The sequence below is a fragment of the Ischnura elegans genome, chromosome 2, assembly GCF_921293095.1.
Source record: "Ischnura elegans chromosome 2, ioIscEleg1.1, whole genome shotgun sequence".
Taxonomy (NCBI): domain Eukaryota; kingdom Metazoa; phylum Arthropoda; class Insecta; order Odonata; family Coenagrionidae; genus Ischnura; species Ischnura elegans.
Genome location: NC_060247.1, coordinates 55,376,133 through 55,393,303, shown reverse-complemented (window position 1 = coordinate 55,393,303; position 17,171 = coordinate 55,376,133). Strand labels below are relative to the sequence as shown.

The 17,171-nt window shown below is 37.3% G+C and overlaps 1 protein-coding gene and 1 long non-coding RNA gene across 2 annotated transcripts in view; one reads left to right on the top strand and one right to left on the bottom strand.

The window, feature by feature from the left end:
• LOC124153761 (arylalkylamine N-acetyltransferase 1-like) overlaps window positions 1-17,171 on the top strand; it is a 218,562-nt gene that overhangs the window by 53,241 nt on the left and 148,150 nt on the right. The gene's annotated exons all lie outside the window — the stretch shown is intronic.
• Window positions 10,288-12,097, bottom strand: LOC124153763. The gene is made up of 3 exons (XR_006863755.1): window positions 12,057-12,097; window positions 11,655-11,717; window positions 10,288-10,327 (listed from the first exon to the last, which is right to left on the bottom strand). It is a non-coding gene; the product is annotated as an uncharacterized LOC124153763 (long non-coding RNA).

Genomic DNA, 17,171 nt, shown 5'->3' with positions numbered 1-17,171 from the left:
ACCAATAAATGAAAATTTTTATAAGGCGAGATTTTGGTCGAGTTTTGTCAAGAGAACGAATTATTTTTATATAATTTAGAAAAAAGAAAATTTATGCTATGCTAGCAAGCATATACGATATATCTTGGGAATTAGAGCCCGTAAGGTGAAATAATTAGTTCTGAATTAAAGATAAAATATATTTTACAAAAAATGCAGTGTATAGGTATGGGACTGTTTCGCAGTCTTGATAGCATAACAATGTATTTCTCCTTACATTTTATTTATGTCCCGGCGGGGTTTTATTGTTGTCCTTCCCATTTTTTAACTCCCGACTCCCATTTATCTAATCGATCCAGGCAATCTCGGACGTGATCCATTGTAGTTTTTCTCAATCTCGGAGATCCAATGAATCAGCACAACATTCACGGGGTGTTCAGCTCAAGGGTGATCGTGACTTCCTCGCGGGCTGACACTGATGTTCGCTTCCGCTCCACTTTTAGAAAGTGTACAGTCGCCGACGACATCGCCGGGGTTTTGCGGCTTACCCAAACGGATGGAAAACCTTCCGCAGTTATCTGAGTAATTGATGAAATTCCTCGTAGGACGACTCGAGAACGCACGTGCTGCGTTTGTGTAGTAGCGTAGCAAGGGGGGTAGTACCGGGGTCCAGACCCCCCTGCCCTCGTGAAATATAAAAATTCCATTACTCTCCTTCATAAAAGAAAAAAATATTGAAAAATCATGAATTTGCTAAAGATTTCTTTGATAAATGAATTTTTTTGATCCTGAAAAGTGTTAAAATTATTTAAAACCTTGTACTTTGCCATTTTGCCTGGTGCCATTTTTTTATTTCCCCCACTTTTTTGTTTTGGACCCCCTTCACGACCGAAATTCCCGGCTATCTCACAGCGTATGTGTAATGTTTACAAAGGACCCTCATTCTCTTTCGGCCGGAAGTATCTTTTTCCGCGACGGATTAAGGCTGGATTATATAAAAGAGTTGCGTAGTTAGTGTCTTGGAGCGTAGGTTTTGAAGAATTTAAATGCTAATTTTTGCCAGCGTCTCGTTATATTTATATACCTTCATCAGGGTTCTTTTTGCAATGATTGGCTTTAAAGCTTTCAATATATGCCCCAAAGCCGTGGCGCTCAGGCGCGCAGCTAAAAATTAAGGTTAGAGGGGGTTTTAGGCGCAATTAATAATGGAGGAAATACCAGCCAGGGTATGCGGGAGGTGAGGGTGCCCTTCCCAAGAAATTTTTTAAGGTGAATGGTTCAAAATGTTGAGTTTTACGGCTTTCCGAGGGATATTTTATTGATCCTTAAACTATTCTGTCACCAGTATTTATCCAATAAAGTAAAATGAGTTAAATTTAAAATATCTCTGAGCTCTGGGGGGATTATATCCCCCAAAAACCCCCTCGCTGCCCCACTGGTCGTGCTCAGTGTAATTTATTATAAATATCTTTCTACCTACCGACCAATTTATTTCCAAAAAAGCCCTGGTGAACGTGTATAAATATATCAACACGTTGGAAAAATGGCTTATCCAAAGGTAAGAAAAACCTTCCGCCGCGATCCGAGTAATTGAGGAAACTCCTCGTAGAAGGAGTCACACACGTGCTGCGTGTGTGTAATGGTTGAGGAGGACCCATCATTCTCTCTCTGCCTGAAGAAGATTCATAATTAAGAACAATACAAATTTATTAGCACTATGATTTTTATATTTTTCTGTGATCTAATTTTTCATATAAGTTTTGCATTTTTAACAGAACTATTTTTACCGAGGCAATGTTTAATTTGGTTCTCTCCGCAGTGGACTGAGGTGACACAAGAGAAAATACCCATTCTGCATTTGTATTGTGCCCTGATATGCCGGAGAAATATTCAGAAATGTTGAGAAATTTGGAATGGCTATTAAATTGGCGTTCATTAAGTCCTTAGAATCTCCAAGAAATTACTCTCTTAGTATCAAAAATTAATGTTGATTAGAAAATATCACTCGTGACTAGTCAGCTGTGGAAGAGGTCATCGCCCAAAGCAATGCCTGTTTTGAGGATTTCCCGAAATTCTACTTTTTGGACGGCTTAAAATGCTTGGAAAAATGCTTAAAAATTTTATATGGCTGAAAGAGGACTATAATCTACATCTACATAATACTCTACGAGCCGCCTAATAGGCACGTGGCAGGGGGTGTTAAGACACCAGCCGTTTACACATAAAAAGGAAGTGCTCTAAGGAAATTACGACTAGCATTTATTAAAGTCCTTTATGGTTCGGGGGAAAAACGAATTCCCATATGTACCCGTTCGGCAAAACATCTTTCACCTGGAAATACAGTGGGGCTTTAATATTATGTTCACCGTGTCTCTGTTAAAGGTATCCATTCTCAATCGTTCATGCTATCTGAGCCTAGCGCGCAGCCTCCGAGTCTCCAGCGGCACCAAGCCTAATTCGCTTAACATCTGGGTAACGCTGTCTGCACGCCCGTTGTAGTTTTTGACGAACCGCGCAGCCTATAATGAAAAATATAAAGAAATCGACCCAATAAAATATGTTTTTAAACCTTTTTCTAAAGACTTATTGAACGACCCTCGTATAATTATGATTTTCAACAATGGGGACATTTTCGGATTCTTAAAAAGTCCGCTCGGATCACCCGACGAACATCTAAAAAGGAGGACTCGTCCGGATTAATCCGAAGATCTGGTCACCCTACCCACGCCGTGAAGCTAATTTCTCGTCGAGTGCTATTATGAATGTTTTGGTATTATTTCTTTTAGCCCATTTCCGCCCACCATAGCCATAAGGCTGAACACTACCGCGCTAGGAAAATTAGGCCCTTGATGAAAAACTACGCAGTGTTTTTTTTTAAACTGCCAAAAATATACTACAAGGTTTTATCAACCTAATCCAGCTGAAAGATGGGTGCTAATTGCTGAAAGAGACGGGTTCAAATCCGGATTACTATACGGGCAGTTACTGTCTGAAGATGCGATGCAAGATATATAGAAATAAAAATGGAAGGAAATTGAAAAATTGATTTTTACTTTCCGTCATTCACAACCATGCTTTCCCTGACGATCTACCAGCTTTATTATGCCGGTGGAAAATAGTAATATTAGATTTTGACATCGTTACCGCCCAATGTAGCCATGCAGCCTTTAGGCCATTCTGAGATACCTGCTAAATGAATGAATGGCAATAATCTTTAAAAGGAAAACTTTTTAATACGAATGTAGGAACGAAACCCTTGAAATATCATCGAAATTGCAATGAGAAATTTTTATGAGCGGAAATAGACTGGCCGACACTTGTTTACAATTGACGTAATCGTTATTCAAAGAACAACCGCTGACTAGCCTGCGGCGCGGCGTTCCGTGCAGGAGTCACCCACAAGTGCACTTAACAAGTCCACGAAGGGAAAATGATTTGCCTTGACCGGGATACGCACCCGAATCTCCTGAATTGGCGCTAGTTATTCTACCATTTGTAATACCAAGGCATTTTCCTACCTTCTCAGAGTATTTACAACGAATTCCCGTTTAGGGAAACGATATTTTCTCTGCTAAATTTTTAATTCTTACGTTGTCATCTTTAAATGCTCTAGGTTATAGAGCTGACCTTTGTCAATACTTTCTTTTCACAAATATTAAAATAATACACCTGAGAAAGTAGTAGGCTAAATTGTTCGAGTTTGAAATGCCGGCAGAGGTTGAAGAGGGTCTACCATTTGTGCATTAAAAATTATAAGATGGTAGCGGAAGTTTTAAATGACCGATTCTCCGCGAAAAAAGACCTGTGGAGATGTAAAGATTCTTCGTAACACAATAGGATCACTCTTACCCGACCAGTCTTTTTAGCTGAATTATAACTTGTTTTAAAACTCACGCTATCATTTCAGTGAACCTTTCTCGCTTCTTTTCCTAGAGTACTGATGACGATTCGCGACTCAGTGACCGAAACCTCGGCAGAAATATGGTCATCCATCCGATGAGAAGGACCCCAGAAAAATTCAATAAGCTCATAATTAAGCTGATATTAGCCTTTGCTTGCCATGCGCAAGCTGAGTAATGCTTCGTAAAGTTGAAAAAATTCTTCTGCAAAACTTTTATCCTTAAAAATAATGATCACGGTTAAGAAGTAAATTCTCTGACAAGTCATCACCTGAGACGCACAATTGTGGAAAGTTACGTTATTAATCTTGAAAAAATACTCAGTTTTGATCAATAACTATGTATCGCTAGGTAGGATCCATTTTTGATTGCAAAATATGAATTTAAATCAATTAAATTTAATCATAGATTCTCAGGCAAGAGTGTTCGGAATCTATGTAATTAATTGATTGTAAGTAAAATAATCGTAGTACAATGATATGGTTTTCCTACAGTGTTTGAGGATGTATTCTTAATAGAAATTAAACTCGGTGATAGCATGCTATTGACAAGCCTTGGAGCAAATCTCGTTTGTAATTTATGGTGCCATCCTGGGTAGACTTTTAACCATTTTCCTTGAAACAGTTGCAGTTGTGGAACATTTCATTCCGACTGCAAATAAACATGAGATAGGATGATAAATCCAAAATTAAAATCTCGGTGCTTGATGTCAGCTGTATATTCCTCTGACTCAAAATATATAGTCTTAATAATGAGTCTACAGTCTTAATAATATGTCTAGAGAAACGTTTCATGGTAAGAATTGATCACTGATATCATCACTGATTGAAGCCTTGAAATATTTTTGACCTTGCGTTAAATCTCATGGAAGTTGCACCAAGTGAAAAACCAATGTCGAGTACGAAAAAGACGTTGGAATCGCCGGATAAATTTATGATGCTGAGTTTAATTCCGATAGGGCATGCAACGGCAAAGTTTTTTTTTATTGCCTTCAAAGGATATTTTTCTGTCGATTTATTTCATGCAGCGTGAACCACCATGTTATTATTGTGGTCAGCGCAGCCTTCTTAGCTAGTGCGATCGACGATTACAAATCAAACCTGAGTAATTAAGACATTCTGGAGCATCAATTACAATTAAATTGTGGGATTATATAATTAATTCATTCAGATATGGGATACTCGTTTTTTATTCGTTTTAACTGCTTGGGCTGCTTTTATTTTGTAAATGTTTTGTGAATTTATTACTTGTCCATGAGACTTGACCAATACCTGATTTGCAAACGTCTGCTTCGCTTCCGTTTCGTTAATATAATGTCATCGTTAAATTAATTTTTGTGTTAAATTAATTTATTGTTTTCATGATCAGTTTAGTCTATAGAAACGTTTAAGAAAAGGTAAGAACAGATCACTGATGTCATCACTGTGGCTCCTACGAGTAATTTTTGTCTCTTTTAATCCGATTTTAAAGCGTGTGTAAATTTATGTGCATGGCATTCACCATAATGGGTAGAATACTAAGCAGTGTGAAGGATAAAATGAGTATTTAATATTTTTTTGTTTAGTTACAATCACTATAACCTCAATTAATCGATAATGGTTGGTAATTTCCTCAACCTTTAGTTTCCCTGCCACGTTTTTCTGGGCCTCCTAGGTTATGCTTAAGTTTTTGTGCATTGCATCGGAAACAATATGACTTTCACCTCAAGAAAACCCGATTTTAAGCGATAGCAAGTGGAAATCAAACGCGATTAGATCTTCGAAAGCCTTTTATTAGACCAAGGATACGATGATTTATGGGATTACTCTCATCTCCGAAGTTATAACCTTGTCGATCTGTGAAACCGATATTGCTGCATTCTGGAGAAGGGTAATTAATCTCATTGCTCTAGTTAATTTACCCTCTTTTTTAAGATATACGAAGAAAGAAGACTAAAATTGATGGATTCTAGGTTATTAGAGCCGTAAGTGCGGTAATAGGCTGGTTTCCTATTTTTTTATTGCCAAAATCGAAATATTAATATTCCCGGAGTACGTATTTCACGCTTTTAGATTATTAAATGACAGTATCTATTTTTCGCTATTAAATGAAAAGTGAAAATTTTCAAGCGCGCGAAAACGCGACGGCTAATTATGAATGCTGGAAAAAGCCCGTGTGACGTTATTCTGGTTCAGGATGCCGCCGTGTGAGGCCACCTTGATACGAGTCTATGAGCGCCGCTATGACGCAGGCTGCTAGCAGGTAGCAGAGCACCCTGCTAAAAGGTAGCGCTTGGCTTAAATAAGGATTATTAATACCTTATCAAACGAAGGAAACACTCCGACTTTTAGGCAAATTTATAGGTGATTATTAAGAGATGTTTCTCTGAGCCCTGTGCCTCATGCATGCATTGGTAATCTCAGAGGATGTAAAACTCCTGACTACTAGTATAGCATCTGTGACGTTACGTGGAGTGGGCGCCAATCTGGCCTTTTTAAAATGAGGTTTCAAATTGACCATTAACATTCGTCTGAACTGGGATTTTTCATGCAAAATAATTTGTATATAATGAATGCACTAATGGTGGGTAAAGAATCGTAATCAATGCCTTTAGTTTTCTTTGACGAGGGAAACTATCCTATTAGGTGCAGTTTTCCGAAAAATGATATATACATGCAAAGTTTTTCAAACTATTTTAATTGCAAATTATCTTCCGCAATTTTTGCAAATCTCGTTGTGTTCATTATGCCGTTGACTTTTACTTAATTTTCTATCTTCAACGTATCTTTTTTCAATTTAATTCATCAAATTTTCAAAAGCATCACAATATCATAGATTTTTACATATTAGTAGATTGGTAATATCTATCAAGTTTCACAGTGGCTCTTTTCTTTCATGATTTATAAAATTTTCATTAAGGTTTGATTAATAGCCGGCATTCCACGAAGGCCCGATAGTCACATATTATCTCCAGTCAACAGCTACACATGGCCTGCAAATTTAATGACTGTTGATACTCTTAACATTTAAGGGAGTGAAATTCCTTTAGAAGAAAGCGAAGTGATTACAGTTGACACATAAATTATCTGTTCATGAAAATCCGTCTTTAAAATCTATGGTTATACGTCCGACGTAGCCTTGTCGTTTTGAGAACGCGGTCTTCTGCCATGAAAAGGTTACCGACTCTTGTCTTACATTTTTAAAAATATTCCGCACAACGTTTACAGACACTGATAGAATGAAAAAGACCCGACGTAATTTATACTTCTCCGTCAGTTCAATTCCCCCAGTTATTTTTCCAGTGCCCTCTCAGATCTGGTGGGTAAAACCGGATTCCTTATCTTAATCGCTACACGTGAAATTCAATATCATGATTCCGTGGGGCGCTTTTTTTTCCTTGACGATATTTTTTTTCGTGATTTTCGTCGTCGTTATTAGTTTGATGTTACGAGAACGAGTAGGTACACAAATCACATCGTGCAAATGCAGTAAAAATCGGTGATTTTCATTACGAACATTATCTGATGAAATCTCTATAGAAACGTAGGAGAAGCGATCATACCTCCAGCGGTCTTCCTTTCGAGCTGATGTCCCTGTTGACCGTTTTCACTCTCAAGTATGGTATGGTATGGTATTTGGAGGCGGCGACCGACAGCTGAGGTCATTTGCGCCATGAGGGAAGGGTAGGTGAGGAAGGGTGGGGAGCAAAGATTATATACTCTAGAAAGATGTGTATGTACGTGTTAAAAATGACGTAGTAAGTTTTGGCCGCCTACTGTAGCGCCATCCTACTTTTGCAGCGGCCAAAAAAGTAACTTCGGCTATGCTAGAGCGCTAAATTCAAATTGAATAGCCTTTTTCCCCGCCCCCCTTTCCTAAGGATTACCAATATTACTATTTATTAACAACTCGGGCCAATGACCCGTTATCATAGTTGATATCCATTACGGTTCGCTAGGGTGAAAACACTAAAAAAAAATAATTGAGTAATACAAAGCACATTTATTAAGATTTCTTGCATATTACATTGTGATCACACTGCAGTAGCCTTTGACACAGAACAATAAACTGATACAAAACAATTATACAAAAAGATGGGATTATATCCACAAATGTGAAGTAACAATCAAATGTGCAACAGAAAAGTTTGAGAACTGCACCTCAACATTAATAATGAAATGAATCCCTAAGGGTGCTATTCGTAGACGGCACTTTAAGCTAAAGTATACATTAGCTGGGCTAAAGTCTACTTTAGCCAGGCTAAAGTCTGCTTTCTCTGTTTCATAAACACCACTTTAGAAGAAAAATGGCAGAATTGTCACTTTACCGTAAAGTGCCCAACCGGAGCTCACTTAGGGTAAAGTGTTCTTTACGGATGAATAAATATGGCTGCTTTTGAAGTTGAAATATGAAGATATTTGGGTTACAGAAATTAATAGGAATTAATTCTTTGGTGAGACTCAGCAGAAGACAGGCATATTTCAAGAAATAACCAGACACGTAATGTGTCTCTCTTTCCGGAAAATATATCGAGTCAGTATTGCTGGAGATGACCCATTACTTCTGCAGTTGAACTCTATTAGTTGTTATACTACCTAGGATATTTTTACGATTATGTGATAATTACAGCACAGTAAGTGGTTGAATAGGTTGGCATAATTTGTGTTGATTTTTAAAACAAGCTAATTATGTTCTTAGGTTATGCATGTGTTTATATTCTAGAATTTCCCCCCTAGAAATGATAGCAAATTTCTGTTTATATTGGAGCCAATGGTCCTCTTAAGCAGACTTGATTTTCATATCGTTTGGCAAACCAAATGCTATTTTCTAAACATTTCATTGTATTTTAAGCGTTTTCATTCCATAATTGCTTTATGTACTCTTTCCACATGCCTCCATATTATGTTAACATTTTCTTGTTTCTGTCATTTTGAAACTAGAGAGTTTTTGTTTCGTTTTTCGATTAGTCATTTGAATGTTTACAATGATGAAATAGTATCTTGCCATGAAAGGCAGCAATAAATAAGTAAAACATACTTTCCTTCATAGTCATATTATCTGCAGCTAAGCAATATTTTATCGAGGATGTATATACATACAGCCGCATACATCAACATCCCAAGAATTAAAATACTGGTAAGAACAAAAAAATTCAATAAACACCAATACCTACTTCAAAATATGCGTCCACCTGAGACAACCACTGATTGGAAAATCTTCAAATTGATTACTACAGTTTCAAGTTAACGTGAGAGAATTTCACTATTTCACCCACCTTCAATGAACTTATACCATCAAACTTCGACTAACATGTAGTCCAAACAACCGTGTGCAGTTAAACAGGCAAGATTATCATAAAATGATGTGAAAATATCAGCATTTGTATCTTTACTTTGCTGAAAACATCGAAGTGCATTTCCAATGCAGGAAGCTAATTAAAAGTGAGCTTTTATTCACCTAACTCAGTCATTATCATACAAAAAAGTTAGTGGGGAAAAGCTTCGGACAACGCAGTATTAATTTAAATCTGCACACAAAATGAGAGAACGAGAAAATGTAGCTTAATAAAATCTTTGCACAATACAACATGGAAACCTAGTCCCCAAAAACCTGTAAACAACTTAGCAATTCATATCCTGAGTCAATTTTTTGTTAACCTTTATGAAGCGTTCATTGCCAACACTCAAAATTTCAATGCCTGATCGAGACTTAAGCAGCTACAGTTCCACTTTATAAAGTGAGATCCTGGGGATGCCTTTGAAGTGAACTTTAGCTAAACTCTCACTTTACCGTAAAGAGACTTTGTAAAGTGAGGAATTTTAGTGTCTCTATGAATCGCACCCTTAAATGCTTTTTTACCCCAAAAACACTTTGTATGGCACTGCATAACATAATAAATAAAAATGTAAATGAAATACAAAGATTTCTTAAAAATCTAATGGCACAATTAAGTGGTCATGATTCCAATTGGTTACGCATCATTGTAATTCCAAATACATACAGCTACACCATTGATATAAAAACACTGACTATAAGATGGCCTGTAGGCAAAGATAAGGAATACCTTAGATGTACACCATGGCAATGTCAAAAATTTTACTTTTGCATATTTTCCTATCAAGGTTATTAATTTGGTTAAGAGCAAAGCTTCATTTCCATGTCCATTGCCGCAGGAGAAATCTGCAGGTTGAACCACTTCAGCAACTTCAGTTTCAAGATACTGTCAGAGCAAACAAAAAATATATAAAAATATGTCACCCAATAAAAAGCAGGTACTCATAAAGATGAATGCGAAAGTACATTAGCAATCCCATCAAGTTGATTACATACCTCTAAGCTCCATGCCTTGGAATGTTAGAAATCCAATGGAATTTTTCAATATTCAATCCCATTCATCAGTTTAACTGCTCCATTATCCTGATCTAAGGTTTCACATTGTACTTGGGTGATGAATGACATCAATTCAGATACTGTCAAGGTAAAAAAAAAGATAAATGACAATATGTTACCTGGTAAAAGAGAGATGGCCATAGATATGAATATCAAAGTACATAGTCAATTCCATCAAGTTCAACACGAGCCATTCCATATCAATGCAAAATAAAGTGTTTACCTCACCATTTTAGATTTTGTGGAAATTTGTTACGATGATTGCAAGTGCTGGAGCAATAATTACCAAATTTTCAATTTTTTATCTGAAGCAGTTACAGAAATATGGCTAAGTAATATTTTCATAAACTGACAAAAAAGGGAGAACAAATATTTTTCATCACTCTTTGTGCTGTCTTAATTGAGCTGCAGAGATGGGAAAGGTGTCATATACCAACATTTTGTACACTATTTCCAGTGAGATACAAGTATTAGATAGAAAGTTTTGCAGAAGGGTTATGCAACATTCTTTCAAGTTCTCTGCTGTATTTATCCATCTGAAGATGGCATGTATAGCAGGCATTCCAGTCTGCTTCTTCAGGCTGGAAGTCAAGGTTCAAATGAAAAAAAATGTCAACTGAATTAAAAAATCAGCTTGAGTTGACATAAATAAAATGGACAAGTGCCTATTCAGAAACACCTAAAGTGGGGGAACTTGAAAATTTGGAGAGTGAAATGTTTCAAATTTGATGACTCTTGACATTTAAAGAATATTCTTTTGACAGGTGGAACATCTAAATTAAGTCATAACTTAGGAGTTTGAGACATAATGCAAAAGAACCTCTGATGATAAAATAGATGCACATGACTAAGGGCCTATCTGAGGCTTTCTGAGTCCGTACTTCACAAGACTTAATCTACAACCAGATAATGAACGACTATCTTGTTTCTCTGTTGGTGAGACTTTTTCCTTACATTTTTATTGAAGATAAAATTAAGTACCACATGGCTAAGCTATTACATTATGTCATGATGATGATCAAATCTGTTGAGTGATTCATTTATTAGCTTAATTATTAGCTGGACTGAGTGGCCACACCCCACTTGTGAATATTCAACTCAACAAATCATAAAATGAATGAGTGACAATGCCAAGCAAAATGTGGCATAGAAAATAACTTAAGTAATAACAAGCAATGCAGTGTAAAATAGCATTTCAACTGATCACCAATTGATTGAAACATACGTACATAATTCTGAATATTGCCCTTGAGAAACTGTTACACCTAAAACTTTGCAAGACTCCCTTGAAGTAAATTTAAATTTAACATGTTCCACTCTGACTGTAAAATTCAGTTCATTACTGTAACCTTACTCAGACTAGATCATTTAATGTGATCTGTAAAACTGGAATTAGCATAAAGTAACCTGCAACATGGCCTCCATTAGGCAACCAGCTCTCTAGCTCCATTAGGACTGCCACAAGTATAGCTGAAACAACACCATTAATGTATGAGCCAGTTTTTCCAAACATAAGAATTCTTATTCCATAAAGAAACTTATATCAATTTTAAAATTTGGTAGATATTTAGTATCAGAACCAGCTATGGGTGTACCACTTTTGAACAATATTAAAATTACGATTTTTCAACAGTAAAGGGCACCCAACAGTTCAGAACCTCAATCATACAAATCCAATGTCTCACGATAGAAGAGGATAATGAATGAAACCATTGACTACACAGCGAAGAAAAAAAGTTCTACTAGAGAAAGACTCCAGTTCAGATCAAAGGGGATGTAATCGTAAAATTAAATTTCAAAGATCATTACCTATTCCATTGCGTTGAAATTTATCCAAAAATCACACCCCAACATGATAGAAATCCAAGAGCATTTTACAACAGATCTTGCCAATATTCACTTAACCATGTCCAGCATACAAAGCCAATGTCCCATGCTATACGCGACTGATGAATTATAGCATAAATTTCACTGTGAAGAAAAAAAATAAGATAGGTTCCCATTCGAAGAGGTCATATTCATAGAATGTAATTAGAGTTCTTACCTATTTCATTGAGTTGATCTTTATCCAACATTCACACCTCAACGTGATAGAAATTGAAGAGCTTTTTTCAATAGAATACGCCAATTTTCACTTGACAAAATACACCATACACGTCCAATGTCTCATGCTATATGTGATTGATGAATAATAGCATATATTACACTATGAAGAAAAAAAGCAAATGGGATAAGGTGCACAATCAAAGAGGTTCTAGTCATAGAATTTAATTAAAATAATTACCTATTCCATAGAGTTGACCACGTCCAACATTCACACCTCAACATGATAGAAATTCAATTCAAGGGCACATCCTTCCTTACTCAAATATCGAACATCCATAATTATTTCCACTTATTTTCATGTTTTAATTGTCCAGATAACGAGATAACTGAGTAATACTGGTAATACCTCGAGCAAAACGAATGTTTCTGTCAACAAAAACATAGGCAGGTAAAGCAACTGCACAATGTTCGCATAGTACAGTGGCGTAGGTTACTTTTGCACAATATGCATTAATCCGTATAAAATATCGTTCATATGTATCCGCAGATAACATTACACAATATTAAAATATGTTTCTTCCGCTGCACTGCTCTTTATTTTGCCAATGAAAAGTAATTCACACTAAAAGGATTATGTTGGTAATAGCATGAAGGATATCGAATAGGATGCTGAACTTGATGAATTTTCACTAGCGCCCCAGGTCTTCACGCGGTGTCTTATCCACAACATTAGGTAAGCCGGCGGCCTATACTTCTTTCACGGCCTTGCTCTAGAGTGGGGAGAAACCCGGCGTCGGCATTAGCCTGCTCTTAACGAAAGGCACCAAGGGGACCACGGCTTAACGTCCCATCCGACGGATGGAGTATTGCGATTGAAATGTCCTCCACACAACATTCAAGCAGGGATCGGGCAGTCTCTGAAAATTCTCTGCCGCTGCTGGGATTTGAACCCGGGCCCATTTAACTCTCAAGTGACAGTTTTGATGTACTTCTTTATGTTGATGGTTCAAATTGATCGTACTGACCGTTAATGGAGAAAAAACTGTACTAGGAGGAGGGGAATCACTAGAAAATGTATAAGCAAATGACAGAGGGTGTGGATGAAGTGAGGACTTAGCGGAGAAAGGATGTTGAGAACCATGGTGCATGGAAGGTTGTTGGGTTTGTGGGAAAGGGAGAAAATTGCACAGAATGAATGGCTTCACTGCAAATTAAAGTAGACGATCAATGTTGGAAGGGGAAAAATCTGGGTGGATAAGCAAAATACTTCATATAAACAGCATGAGAGAACTTTTGAGAAAAAATATATTTCATTGATTTATAAATGTATTTGGAGTTTATAAGTAATAGTAGCGGGGGTGACAAGGTGGAAATCCTCAATCATGGGTCCCACCTTGAAAATCTTACGCTGTAACGGAACCATGGTCGGAAATAATAAATCACCATGTGGAAATAGCCAAGTTTTTATTTCTTTAACTCTCTGGTATTTAGTGTTATTCAGATTCATTGCTTTCGAATTTTGTGGCGAGAGTTGTCATGATAGTTTTAGAATATAATGACAAACCAAAACAGCAAATATGGCCTAATTCTGAGATCCATTCCCAAAGAAAAACTACGTACTTGTTGCTTAGGTTATTATTTATTGGTGGGGTCGTCTCAACGAAGTGATGGGCATCAATTGAAGCAGCATACATTTTGGTTTCCAAAATTTTGAGAAATATTGAACCTTGTTTGCACGATGCGTATTCACTATGTAGCTCTGCATTTGCTTGAAATGTATGGAATGAGCTGCGTTTGGAGGGAAAATCACTTCTCTAATTTATATTCATATTTTTGCTTTTTCTACTCTACTTCAAATGGATTTTTTATACATAAAAAGTACTTGCCCGCGACGAAGTACTTAATTAGTTTTTGATATTTCAGATTATCTAGATTTAAAAGTTCGTCGTGATCAATATTACCCTTCCATTTGAACCGTCTATGTAAATTATCTGTGTATGGTCAATATGTAACATGTCTCTCGTTCCGTCCGCAATTGGGCGGAATTCCAGTGAGCTACTGATAGGCCTGACATTTCAAAATTATTACGAAAAGAAAAGTGGACTGTTCGAAGCAGAGACAGAAAAAAAGATATTGGGCCTGCACGAGAGCCTTGACTTACCCGAGGTCTCCAGGCTAGAAGCTCCACCGTGGATGATAATGGTGATACCTTTTCGTCGGTTTGACCGTGAGTGAGGCCGGGTTCGTCGCCTCATGGTCCCAGGAAAGCAATACATATCAACGTAATATTCCGACAGGTGTCGGGATAAGAGGCAAGTCCCTCACTGCCCTCTTTAGGCAAAAAGTAAAACAGACTTAGGGCGCGAAGACCAAGCACATATTCATGGCTGATTTTTAACAAGAAATGAGATACAAATTTTTTACCTTAGGCAATTGACCAGCATTCTTTGACAAACGGCCTTCGTTGGCCTCGGTGGCGGTGGGGATAAGTCCTCGCCTACCATGTCGAAGGTCGCGGGTTCGAGTCCCGCCTGCATAGGTTGCCCCTTCCAGGGCATGGGTGTGTGTGAACTTCCGTTGTTTATTGTTTAAAATCCCGATGTAAAGGCCTCATCTTTACTGCATGTATACGCCATTTCAATTTCGAGTGAATCGTCAAAGAAACAAACACCACTGCGTACTGTCCCGATTAAGTTCATGTATTATATATAAGTATATATATGTATATATCGCTTCCACGTGCGTGAGACGCATGTATCGGGACCCAGGTAAGAACCATTTCAAGCTTCACATCAAATTAATGCGCTTCACTATGAAATAAGGAGTAGCGAGTCGAAGATAAAGACGACTGGGAAGAGCCACACAGAAATTAGTCGTCGTTTTAGTTTCTTTTCGAGATTGAAGAATAATTTCGCATCCCTGCCTTAAGAGGATCTAATGACCGAGGGTCGGCGGCGTGACTAAATTCCAAATTTGTGGTGAGTGTCCATCTCCCGAGAATTTCCCTCGCCCATCACCGAGGCAAACGACTTGGAAGATTGTATTTCTGAGATTGAGCCGATAAAGATGTTTTTCTGGGAGATTAGCGATTCAAGCTCGTTTGTTAAATTAAAAGCAGATAATAAAAAAAACACGCGTTATCGATACAATTTATTCCCACAGAGGAAAAAAACCATGTTTACTTTGGTGCTTGCTCGACGAAAAATTCCTATTGTTATTAAAATATACTAATAACTAAATACGAGGTTAATTTCTACTGATGAAACTGATTATCGCTATGATTTAAGTGTAGCATACCTCGAACTTAATATTGTTTTAGCCTAATAATTCTTATTTTGAGGAGTAGGGTGCAGCGGGGATATTTTTTTTATAACCAATAGGATAAAGATTAGGTTATGTTTTTTGGGTCTATTTTGGTTACCGTTGGGCATGTGTATTTTAAGAGAACAGCCTATGTTATTTGAATGCATTAAATCAGAGGAACTCTTATGAAATTTTATATTTTTCAATTTACACTTGTATCTTATCACTATACAAGTTTTATTTAAAAAAATGCGACAAGGAGAGTCGTATCATGAATGAATCCAGTATTTTTAAAGCAGTGTTTCCAGCATGACCAATATCTTGTCTGTGCTGCTGCATGCTCACATTACTTTGGTTCTAAGTTTTCAGTTACAGCCTTTACTCTGTGAACTGTCAGGAATCCTCTGTTTTTCACCTCTTACTGATTCATTCTGTAGGTCTTATTAATATGTGATGGTAGAGTTCATCCCATACCTATGCAGCCTTACCATTATCATGTAGGGCAGGGAATTTTCTAGAATATATAGTGGCTTAAAATTTTAACCTTTAATTTGAACGGAAATATCATCAATACTGAGGTAGATATCTCAGCCAATTTCTCCATTTCAAACCTAAAGCTTTTCATTCCCCCCTCTAATGCCGCAAAATGTAGGCGAGGTTTGAAACGTTTCAACTTCCCAGACTTGAGTCTCGGTGAAGGGTGGAAGGGCTCTATCCTCCATACCGTATCACCGGGAGAAGAGGGTATGATATACACTCTAATGTGTTTTTTTATTTTTATCTGGGGGGGGGGGGTATTATTTTTACCAAAGCCTTCTTAAAAATTCCTTTCGCTTTATCCAGTGGGGCCGTATAAATAGGTCCACTTCAGTGCGTAGGGGTTTATCTGCTTCAATTTGTTTCCCGTGGACGTTGATTGAAATTGGCAAGCTTTTGGGACCCAATGGAGTTGGCTTTTCCGACGTCGCGTCGCTCAGCCTCACACTTGAACGGTGTATCTCGCACACTGAAAGTTTAGCTCGAGCATAACGTCTTCCGCTCGGCTTGCATCCTCCCGTCATGACAATAAGATGTGTACATATGCGACGTGACACTTAAACTCTCGCACGACCACCGGGGAAGTCGAACGGTTTCGGCTCAACCCTTTTCCGCTTAATTTACATTTAGATAGTCGTTCGATACACAGGATTTTTCAGTAGGAATATGCAGTACTTCTGGAAATATTTAGGCTGCTCTTACGGAAATTATGCTATGCAAATGCCACCTCATTTCCCTGGAAACATTCGTTTTACCGCGATGTTCTGGTTATCAGAAATTCACTTACGTTTAGCTTAGATTTGAGATTATCATATATTTTGTACTGATTATTATCAATCTTATGAGTTCACCATTCATCATCACTTTGTTTACCTACAGTTCTTAGTATACAACCATTGCTGTTGCTCTGATTGTTCTTCTTGTTTAATAATATTATTTTATTCATATTATTTGTTTTTTTCCTTTTTGTCCAACCGATTAACCGATTAAGGTGCAGGGACTGAATCAGTCGGTTTACCTTCCTAATAGTTCACCGCA